The sequence below is a fragment of the Zingiber officinale genome, chromosome 2B, assembly GCF_018446385.1.
Source record: "Zingiber officinale cultivar Zhangliang chromosome 2B, Zo_v1.1, whole genome shotgun sequence".
NCBI classification, from domain to species: domain Eukaryota; kingdom Viridiplantae; phylum Streptophyta; class Magnoliopsida; order Zingiberales; family Zingiberaceae; genus Zingiber; species Zingiber officinale.
In genome coordinates this window covers 57,312,759-57,325,176 of record NC_055989.1, presented here as the reverse complement: position 1 = coordinate 57,325,176, position 12,418 = coordinate 57,312,759, and positions in this window count along the sequence as shown.

The window sequence follows — 12,418 nt, the reverse complement described above, 5'->3', positions numbered from 1 at the left end:
CTCAATCCGTCGGTGGATGAGTCCCCGGAGAACCGGCTAATAATATACTCCTTGTGGGTGGAGAAACCTCACCACAATCTTTTGCAACAGCAAACAAAGGAGTACAACAATAGAGACAACAAACAAGAACAATAGAAATTGTAAAACACTTGCTTGCCTCTTGTTGTCGACTGGAACCTTGATGAAGCAGCAGCTTCTCAGATCCAGCAGCTAGAACACCAGCAGGAAACTCACGCAGAGCTTCAGCAGCGATGAGAGCTCAGCAAAGCTCAAGAGCACACCAGCAGCTCAGTAGTCGAAGAGCAGAAGCTCAAGAAGAAAAGAAGAAGTCGCCCTGTAGAAGCCCTCAGCCCCTTTATCCCGGCGAAGGAGAAATGAAGAAACTAGCCGTTGCGTCGCAACGGCTAGAACTCGATCGGTCTACGACCGATCAGATCGGGACCTTGATCGGTCCCGACCCGATCGATCGTACGAGCCTCATGCGTACTTCGATCGGCGTGGACCGATCAGAACCGATCGGTCCGCGCACCGATCCCAACTCGTGCTTCCGCGACATCGTCTCTGATCGGTCCCCGACCGATCGACATGACTTTGATCGACGTGGACCGATCACCGCCTTTTCGCCTCATTGGCGATCGGTCACACCGATCGATGCAAGAACGAAGAGCTTGAGATATCGATCGGTCACCGGACCGATCGGGAGCATAAGACATCGGATCGGTCGGTGACCGATCCAAGCTTGGTTTTTGCCCAAACCAAGTCCCAAGACTTCCAAACCAATATCCGTCAACCTTGACCTATTGGTTCATCATGCTTAGCATCTGGTCACTCCCTTGACCTGCTAAGACTCCCCACCAAGTGTCCGGTCAATCCCTTTGACCTACTTGGACTTTCCAACACCAGAAGTCCGATCATCCCTGATCCATCTGGATTTTCCAACACCAGAAGTCCGATCATCCCTGATCCATCTGGATTTTCCCTTGCCTGGTTTCACTCACCAGGACTTTCCAACTGCCTAACATCCCAGTTAGGACTTTCCCACTGCCTGGCTTCACTCACCAGGACTTTCCACACTGCCTAACATCCCAGTTAGGACTTTCTCATTGCCTAACATCCCAGTTAGGACTTTCTCATTGCCTGGCTTTACTCACCAGGACTTTCCACACTGCCTAACATCCCAGTTAGGACTTTTCCTCGTGCCAAGCTCCCTGCTTGGACTTCTCCGTGCCAAGTCTCCATACTTGGACTTTTCCAGTGCCAAGTCTCCATACTTGGACTTTTCCCGTGCCAAGTCTCCATACTTGGACTTTTCGCGTGCCAAGCTCCCTGCTTGGACTTTTCCAGTTCCAAGTCTCCATACTTGGACTTTTTTTTTTAGTGCCAAGCTCCCTGCTTGGACTTTTCCGTTGCCAAGTCTCCATACTTGGACTTTTTCCCGAATCAGGTCAACCAGGTCAACCTTGACCTACGGTTGCACCAATAATCTCCCAAACATCTATTCTTGTCCCATATCAAGAATAGAACTCTCTCACGAGTGTCAAACATCAACATGCAACTCAACTAGGTCAATCTTGACCTAAAGTTGCATCAACAATCTTCCCAAGTCAAACATCAAAATACAACTCGAGTCAAGTCAACTCGAGTCGGGTCAACCAGGTCAACCTTGACCTAAGGTTGCACCAACAAAATGTTCTTCCCATGGAACATTTTTTATCTTGCTCCATAAATCATGGGTATTCTCATATTCACCTACATGACTCATCATGTCATTAGGCAAAATATCAATTAAAATTGATATTACCTTTGAATTTGCCTTTGACCGTGAAGTTTGCTCCTACGTCCAATAACGTGATCAGAGTTTCTTTCCTTTCTTGTCTCTTGGGACTTCAAACGACTCCTTAACCACCATCAGAGTATCCCAATCCATATCGAAGAAGACCTTCATCTTCATAATTCAATACATGTTATCCCATAAGCCTCCTCTTTCAAACTTTGAAGGTGCTATCAAGTCGGTCATCTTTTTAAGTGTTACTCTTCTCGGCGGTTAGTCCGGTGAAGTGCGTCCTCGCTCTGATACCAATTGTTGGGGATCTTGTATGTCCGACAAGAAGGGGGTTGAATAGGCATTTCCCCTGAGTTGATCACTTCCTACGTATTCGTTAGTGCGCAAGCGGAATAATACAAAAATAAATAGAAAGCTAATCTATTTGGCATTTCCTCCAAGAAGGAAATGCAAACCGCTAACACGTTTGTTTACGTGGTTCGAAGATAACTTGCTTCTACTCCATGACTGTCCGTAAGGTGGATAATCCCTCAATCCGTCGGTAGATTAGTCCTTGGAAACTCTGGCTTGCTCAAGCCTTCTTGTGGGTGGAGAAACCTAACCATAACACTCACTAAGACCTCTAGGATTACACAAGCACTTGAGCACTTAGGTGAGTACTAATTAGGGTTAACCACCACTAATTTCATCACCTTGGCCAGTCATCCCAAGCTCCATCTTATAGAGCTTGGGAAGAAACAACCTTGCTATTTTATCATTACCAGTCGACTGGTCCTTGCACCAGTCGATTGTTGCCTGGCCAACGACTCTCTACCAGTCGACTGGTCCATCCACCAGTCGATTGATCCTAGCCGTTCAGGAACAGAACCTCTTTGTGCTCAACCCCAGTTGACTGATCCCAGTACCAGTCAACTAGTATAACCCTAAACTTAGGATTTCCCATCCCGAGTACATTTCTCTCGCACTCGAACCCTCACGACTCACTTGACTCTTCTTTGCAGCCTTGACCTCTTGCCATCAAGCCTACTTCCTTTGGCTCTCGTCCCTCGGATGCATCCAAGCCCACGTCTCATCTCCAATGTCATCCTTTGTGTATGCCTTGAAGTCACTTCCCTCGGCCCTTATCCTTGCTGCCTTGTCCACGGTCCCTTGGATGCTCCATCCTTCACTAGACCCAAAGCCATCAAGCTGAGTCAAATGTCTATCCTATAAACCTGCACAACTCAAATACACATATCAAATACAAGGATGAACCTAACTTAAACCCTTTGCCCAAACACCAAAATACATGGTCACACGGACCAATGGTATTGCTCCAATAAGTTGCGCCAGAGAGTCTACCCAAGTTCTAATGTCATTAAGTAAAGAAACAACTCTAGAAATTCTGGTTATAGGGTTACCCTCTATCGCAGGGCCTCCTGGTCATACAATCGCTAGAGTTATCTAATTTACTTCCAAACGATAGCACTGGAGTATCCACTCCAATTAGCATGCCCTAACAAGGATTAATCTCTATGTTAAGATCTTTTGACTCTAGAAAATGGGTAAGTATCGATGCCCTCTATCACTAAGGGCATATATGTCTGGTTGAATGGGATCCTCTATCACTAAGGATCCCTCGGTTATCCAATATTGTAGCAACCTTAACATAGAGAAAAATCACTCACATCTACATGGATTGACATCACACATATTTTGTCAAATACATACAAGGCACAACACACATAGAACATGATATAAACACTTTATAGCACAAGAAAATGTTCAAATACATAGTTCATACATCACAATACATCACAACTACTTCCTACATCCTAGATATAGAGATCTACTCCATTACAAGGGAATACAATCCAATGACAAAGAATAACGTAAACTATAACTCAATATATAGAGATAGAGAGAAGAGATGCTTATCTTTGAAGCGTAGTGTCCTTGGAAGTGCTCCATTGCTCTGGAGGTCGACGAATCAGTGAAGATGAAAGATCTAGGGTCCCCCCAAGGGGGAGAACCCTTCTCCAAGGAATGGGGACGATCCTTGAGCCAAAGATTCACCAAAAGGGGGGGGGATTCTACAAATAGGGCAGGGCACGAGCCTGGTATGGCTCGTGCTATGGCCATGTGTCATCCACATGGACGGAGCCTTCTTAGTCTCAGTCTGGGTGACATGTGTTAGTGCAGGGACCACCAAATGATCGAACCTGAGTTTTGATTATGTCAAAGAGTCCAAAGTTAAATTGTCTTGCGATCTAACAAGGTTGATTGACCTTGCAGGAAATATCCTAAGTGTGCTTAGGCAAAAATCTTAGTGGATTCTAGGCAGGTGGAAAACCCTAGGGGTGGTAACCCTAAGTCCTGGGGGTTGGTAACCCTAGGTGATGAAAAGTCCAAGGTGCAGTTAAGCATGTGGAAAACCCTAGGGGGCTTAGGGGGCGGTAACTCTAAATCCTAGGGGATGGTAACCCTAAGTAGAATGTCTTGGTTGGTCGAGCGCTTCGGGCAAAATCCTAGAGTCGGATACTCTAGGTTGAAATCCTAGTGGCCGCGGACTGGGTGGAAGTCTGGACAGGTCATCCAGCATGAAGACTGAAAGCCTTGGGCGTTGAGAAAAAAATCCAATCGGTCTGGAGAACCGGTCTAGCAACAGGTAACTTCTCCTGAGAGGAGTAGGTGAGGACGTGCTCCCAGAAGAGGGAATTGTAGGCGTCAGTTTGACCTAGAGTTTCAATGAAACTCAAAGTCAGAACCGGACAATCTGGAGACTGTCAATCACTTATATTTATTCATATTTTATTTTCCTAACTCTATTTTGCAAGGTATGTTTGGTATTTTGGATTAACGTATCTTGCAAGGAGCAAAAAGGACTTAAAAAGCTCCGATGAACAGTGTCCAATGTGCCGCCGGAGCTATTGAAGGCACCTCGGGCATCCTAGCTGCAGCAGCACAAGAAGCAGGGCAGAAGGCACCTTGAAGGAGCTTGAAGGCATCTTGGATGCTAGATCGTGTTGGTGCAATCATGCCCTGGAAGTTTTGTAAAATACCGGAAATAGGCGAATATTAATAAGGGAATTTTCCGAAATTTTTGGAAATTTTTCTGGAATTTTTCGGAGCTCGTATGGACGAGTTGACGGGGATAAAAACGGGGCTCGGAAAAGCCTGTTTAGGCTACCCTGTTTTAATGAGGAAAAGTTTTATTTTTCTTTACCTTTTTTCTTCTTTTCTTATTCTTTTTCTTTTCCTCCGGTTTTTATTTGTCGCCGTTCACTCCTTCCCCGCGTGCCCTAGCCCCCTCCTCGCACCCGAGCCATCCCGACGCCGCCTGCCTTTCTCCTCCTTGCCCTAACCGTCGACGGCGGATACTCCTCGAGCGTACAACCCCTCCGCCGAGCCCTCCTCTTCCTTTTCTCCTCTTCTGTGAAGCTGAGTCCTCTGTGCCTAGCGTCACCGCTAACGCCGCCTCCTCTGGTCCGGCGAGACACCGCCGGCCTTCCTTCTGTCGACGCCGCCGTCTTCGACCCTAGCGCCGACCGCCCCTTTCACTGGAGAGCCGATTGCCGATCTCTTCTTCTGTGCTCAGCCCGCGACTCCCATCTCACGGCGCCACCTGCTATCTGCCCTAGCCGAGACCTAGGCGCTGAGTTCTTCCTTGATGTGCCACATCCAGTACGAGTTTGTTGCTTCCCTTGGTTCTCACTCGGTGCAGTCCTCTCTGCCCTAATCTACCGCCGGCCGAGTTCCTACTTTCCGCACGAAGCTAGTACAGCCAAGCCCTAGTTTCCCGATCGCTTCGCCTACTGGTTGCCACTGCTTCTGTGCCAGCCGACGTCACTGCCCTAGTGCTCTCTGCCTTGGTTAAATCCATGGTGAGGTGTAGCTTGGTTGGAAATTCTGTATGTTTAAGAATGTGGATTAATTACTGTTTTGGTTTGTTTGTTTTGTTCCAGCATCAATTTATCTTTGCTGGCTGTAAACAATCCTAATTGGGCAACAACTTTGTGACTTCCAGCAGCGGTTGAATTGAGGTAAGGTTTTTGGTTTTTGATCTTTGTGTTAGATTATTGCTAGTTGTGTTAGCAATAATTATTGATTTAGGTTTATAAGTTGTATAACGGTGTAGTTGGGGTTAATGAAACTAACCCTAACTGGTCAGTGGATTAGTAATTAGTTTAGCTATTTGTTTATAATTAAATTAGCTAAACTGTGCTATTTAACACAGGACTTTGATGCGAGACGAGTATCTCGGAGTCAGATTGGACCTTTCTATTTTCGGAGGCGGGTACTTTGACTTATGTCTTTTGATATGCATGATAATATGTTTAACATATAACAGTAATTGTGTTACCTGTTTATTTCGGTTGGTCGCTACATGATTAGTACATGTTGTTTGTTTATTTATTCTGCACTGCATATTATCTACCTGATCACATATGCCTTAGGTAGTGACCTAACCACATGCTCTGTTATATTCTGGATCTAGGGTTTATTTGATACCCTCTTCGATTTGTGTACCTTCTATTTGATACGTCTTCTTGTGGTACACACTTTGTATCTATTTATATGGATCATGCCATGTTATTCATGAGATTGCCATGTTTAGTATCATGCATCATGATTGCATGCTGTGCGATTGTCGGCTCTACTTTGGTTGAGCTCATCGCCAGTTACATGTACTGCACACATCACCCATGGATTTGTATATCTGGCTGGTGTGTGGCGGTTCTGCTGTTTGGCTCCGTTGGTCAGGCGACTCAGCGTGGCAGCCGGCAGTCAGTTCCGCTCTGTTTGGCTCCGTTAGCGTGGTAGCCGGCAGATGGTGGACTTTGTTTGGCTCCGTTGGTCAGGAGACTCAGCGTGGTAGCCGGCAGAGATATCCTCCCCGTCATCGTGTACCGGGAGATGAGAGCATTGAGCTCCCCCATTTATGATTTGGGGTCACAGGACAGGAGTACTCCGACAGCATCCCGTTTACTCTGTCATTGCACAGGAGCATTGATTTCAGAGTATGGGGTTGACATATGCATTTATTGCATTTTTATTTGCTTGTGATTGCTGCACTTATATGCTGCATTTGTTTGGATGCATTGATTGACATGCATACAGGATTATGACTCACTCGGTCTGACGACTTGTTACCTTTATACTTTGATCCGGTCAGTACAGTTATCTTCTGATTTCATTTCAGTTGCATTTATCCTCCTCATATTCAGGAGACTGTACGCATGATTAGTGTTGTCTGTTATTTGTTTTATTATGCATATCAGTTGTACCTGCTGAGTGTTGGACTCACCCCGCCTCCATTGTTGAGGTCTTTCCGGAGCAGTTCCAGTCGCTGGCCCCCCATCTGCATGTAGAGCTAGTTCTCTACTAGGTTGTTATTTGCTTTATTTTGGTTTTTCTTCCATCAGACTATGTTTTAGTTTTGTTTTGGATTTTATTTATGGTTATTGTACGGATTGTTACCGTTTGATGGACTTTTGGATGGTTTGGTTTTTATTCTACTATATGCCTGCCTGGACGGCAGAAGAGGTGAGTTCGTTGGATTTGAGCTTTACGAGTGTAGTGGAGTAGGGTGGATTTCGAGTCAGAGTCCTATTGTTATTGATTACTATTATAAACTGCGTGGTGTTTGTTTTTTTTTTATTTTTGTTATCATTCCAGCCGCCTGTGGCTGAAGTATATGTGATATGTAGAAAGTTTCATATTGTCCACCGTACAGAGGAGATGCTGCCGAAATTTCTTCGGACAGAGACTCTTCTGGGGCGTGACAATTTTAGTGGTATCAGAGCAGGTATACGATACTTGCTGTGTGTTTTGGATTTTTACGATCTTTGTTTTCGTATTTTGCATAGTTGGTATAACCTGATACCAATTGATATGGTATCAGAACGCCAAAGTTTGGCGATACTTGTTGGATTTTCGTGTGTTGAATTTTTGAGATTTATCTGATACCAATTTATTTGGTATCAGAGCGGGTTATGATACCTGCTTTCGGTGTTCTGGTGATTTATCGGATACCTGTTTTTGGGTATTCTGGATTTTTGGATTAGCCCAAGTTTGCGAGTCAAACTGGGTAGTTGTTTGAGTGACATGGATTTTTCCATTAAGATTGGGTTTAGATTTCCGTTTCGGATTTATATGGATTTCTGTTGTTGTTCTCGATCGGAAATTTGGGGACTGGACAGCGACGGAACATCTCCAGACGGCATATAGGTATGATGTTTAATTTTATAGTTTATGACAGGTATTAGCATTCTTTATTTAGTACCTGTCTGGTTGCTGTAGCACATATTTTTTGTGATGAGTTAGCCATTGAGCATGGTTGACCTTAATAGAGATCAAGGATTATAGTCTCTGGTGATTTTTCACATCATACCATCAGTAGATTTTAGCTTCTGTTATTATTAGTAGGAGATGGAGGCACATACCAGCCTCTGCTATTGTTAGCTGGGTAGTGGATGATACCTACATATTTATGTTGTTTTAGCCAGTGGAGGTTTTATACTCATATCTTTTGGATATTAGGATACCCGATATGATGAAAAATTGTTCATTAGGGGAGTTACCATGTTTGATCATTGTTGAGAATGGTTTGAGTTTGAGGGATATTGTGAGATCAGATATTTTGATGTGTTGATTTCTAATGATTTAAGAGAGTAAATGTTATGTGGTTGTTGATGATCTTTTAGTGGATAACTATTTTGATGATCTTTTATTTGGGTTGTCATTGATGGTGATATAGTGAGTATCATGTATAGTGTTCACAGGTTGATGTTTATAGTTGGTGATCAGATTATAAATTGGAAGCTAGAGAGTTTATGTGCCTATGAGATTTTTGATTTTAATAAATCTGGTTAATTGTGGTTAGTTAACAGGATGATAAAATTGATATTTGTTTCATCTGATATTGAACTATGTGGATAAATAATGATTTGATGTTTTGAATGCTAACTTACCCTCATGGAGAGTAGAGACTTATTCATCTGATATTAGTGGGCTGATATTTTTGAGGATAAAAAAAAATGAGGGTGTCTTGATGATATTGAATTCTAGCTTTTTCTTTTGGGTCGTACACATTTATTCATATGATATTATGTGGATTGACATTCTCTAGTTTGAGATGATGTATTAATGTTGAATTGACCCGTGAACTGATTTAGTTATTTGATAATGTAGTATACCATTTGATCGTGGTTTGATATACCTTAGTTGCTTGTGGAGGATTAAGGTATTCTTGATTAGTTAGTAGATGAATGATTTAGTTTTGTTGGTTGATCAGTAGAGGATTGTCATACTCTATTTTTAGAGGTTTAAACCTTTAGGTTGTTTGTGCTTAGTTATGTATCTAGAGCACCTTTGAGTACTTGTTTTGTACTGACGTGGAAATGACTGATTTAGCCATATATCATTGTCGGCTTGGATAGGTGATAAAGGATCGATGTACCCTATTTCATGAAGACTTTGACCATGGATTGTATATACCTGGTGGGATAACTTAGAGGGTGCATTGGGATATGTGACCCCGCTGGTGTAAGGAAGTGTAGAGTTAATTGCTTAACACTTATGGGATACAATCGTTACTAGTGTTTACTGGGAGAGTACATTTGGATTTATGATGATAAAATTTTTCCCATTAGATATAGTCTTGGTAGTGTATGACATTGACTAGCAATGTTATACGATGATGTGTATATCTTCCTTGTTCGATACTGGTTCCTTTGAACCTAGAGCAGGGTTGTTATTTGATGATTAGGCTGCTCTATTTGGGTTGCTTTTGATTGATGTATTCATGCTTGATACATATGCATGAATTTGGTTTAGATATACCCGTAACCCATGAGTGTTGGTAGTATAAGGTTGGTCTTTGATTGAGCTGGTATGCTGATTTTGCATGTCTATGTTGCATGTATATTATGATTGTTATGTGTTGTAGGAGTCCTATGGTAGACTGTCCATTTACCAGTAGTATATATATCCATGTTCTGATGTGGTTTGAAGGCTCCTTGTGGATTATAGATATGTAGTTCGGAGTATGTATCCGGAGGTATTATTGAAGATAGCTTGTTGATTAAATCCGAGATGTAGTATAAGTACATCGGTGGTGTTTTGATGGAGGCATTTTGTCGATTTAATCTGAGTTGTGATATGTACATATGTGTTTGATGTGGTATCTGAGGTATCTTTTTGGATTATGTTTGATATGTGAGTGCACCTGGGTTTAGTATGCTTTATTGGAAGTATATGTTGGTTATACTCTTGGCATAGGTGAAGATATGTCATGTGAGGGTTGTTTGAGGTGTATTGTTGATTTTACCTACATTGATTTTTGCACACGTGTTCGGTATGTATTGTTGGAGGTATCATACTGAATATACCTGAGTTGTGAGTATGTTTGGTGTATAATAATTGGAGGATTTTGTTGATCATACATATGTTGTGTGAGCATGTGTGCTAGGTGTATTATTGGTAGCAGTATGATGATTCTACTTATACTGAATGCAGAATGTGGAGTGACTGCATTATGTCATTTGTTGGATTAACCCATCAACTAATTTTCTTATCAGTGGATGATCCACTAGGATGCTGATAGAGTTGATGATGGATTTGATTAGTTACTAGGTTGTTATATCCTAGGCTAACCACAGCGAATTGTGGTAGAGAGACCTTGTACAGTCTCTAGCTGGATAGTTAGGTGCCTTGGGGTACTTAGGTATTGTTTTGTGGTGGAGCGTTGCTCCCACATATCACGGATTGCTGGTAGCGGAGCATTGCTCCTATATTTATTGCAGATACATATTTCAGATTATTTGTGGTGGAGTGTTGCTCCCACATATTGAGGATTTCTTGTGGTAGAGCATTGCTCCCACATATGTGGTGTTTCCTGTGATGGAGCGTTGCTCTCACCCTGGAGGATTTATTCTTTGGTGATTTATGTTATTAATGATCAGATTTTTCGATTTATTTTCGGAGATCTTATGGATAGGAATGTCTGTGATACGGACATTATGTGTCTTGGTTTTTGCCATATAGGCTTACAGTGCCTTAGATGTTTTCAGGGACTCGATGATCCTAGTATGTCGAGGATGTTTGGATAGGTGTCCATTATCTTTGTGGACGATGTTGTGATTTATTACGGATCCGAGGTGAGTCACGTACACTATCTTTGCATAGATCTAGAGATGATTCGACAAGAACATTTATATGTGATTATCAGTAGTGCTGGTTTGGATTGTCTTTTGTTATGATGTTTGGGACACACGGTCACCAGTAGGAGTGTACCGTGGTTCCACAGGAGATAGAGGTTGTTACCGTTGGGAGCAGCCGAAATCAGTGTAGGAGATCCGCAGTCTTTTGTGACTCGCAGGATATTACAGACCTTTCGTCGAGGGTTGCTTTCGCATAGCTATGCTACTTTCACGCGTGACCATGAAAGGCGTGAAGTTTACTTGGACTGAGGATTGCAAGATCAGCTTCTAGGAGCTGAAGCGGAGACTAGTGTCGGCTTCGATTTTTGGTTTTTACCTTCTGGAGAGGACGGATTTGTCCTCTACACCGACGCGTCTCTACAGGGTATGGGTGCTGTTCTGGTGCAGCACGGTAGAGTATTCTTATATGCTTCTCGATAGTTGAGGGAGTCTGAGAAGAAAATAACCAGTTCATGATCTGGTGTTGGCCGCTATTATTTTTGCTATGAAGATTTAGCGGCATTACCTGTATGATATTACATTGAGGTTCTCACTGACCATCCGAATCTCAAATATATGTTTACTCGGAAGGAACTTAATCTTCGATAGAGGAGATGGTTGGAGTTCCTGCAAGATTATGATTTGTACCATTAGCTATCACTGGGGAAAAGCTAATGTGGTTGCCGATTCACTTAGCCAGAAGTCCATAGGGACTTTAGCTTGCCACCGAGTTGTGGTCACAGACTTGATTCAGGGTTTCTCCGAGTTAGACCTTGAGGAGCAGGGATAGACCGAGCAAGGTAGTCTTGTTACCATGATTGCTCAGTCGTCGATCAGGACGAGAATCCGAGAGGCCCAGATGTTGGGACCTCATAAAGCTCAGTGTGAGGCCGAGTGGTCCACACTAACAGACGGAGGATGTCAAAGGCATAAGACTGCCAGAAGTGTTATGCTGACCGGAGACAGAGACCTTTAGAGTTCTCCATTTGCGACTAGGTATTTCTGCAAGTTTCACCCATGAAAGGGGTGAAGAGATTGGCCTCAGAGGTAAGCTAGCTCCGCGATACATTGACCCTTTCCAAATCCTGGAGAGGATTGGAGCAGTAGCTTATCGGTTGGACACCGTCTCTAGTAGGTGTTCATGACGTATTCCACGTATCTACGCTGAGGAGATACGTACCCGATCTGATACATGTGTTGATAGATAATCTCAGTTCTCCTTTCAGCCTGACGTCACCTATGAGGAGGTTCCGGTATGGATTCTAGACCGGAAAGAACGTCAGTTGCGGAACAAGACTATCCGGCTGGTTAAAGTCGGATGGCAGCATCATTCGGACGAGGAGGCTACTTGGGAGCTCGAGGATACTATCCGAGCTCGATATCCCCATCTTTTCACTTGAGGTATGTGATTTAATTTACCGTTCAGCATTTATACGCTTTACCTGTTGTTAGT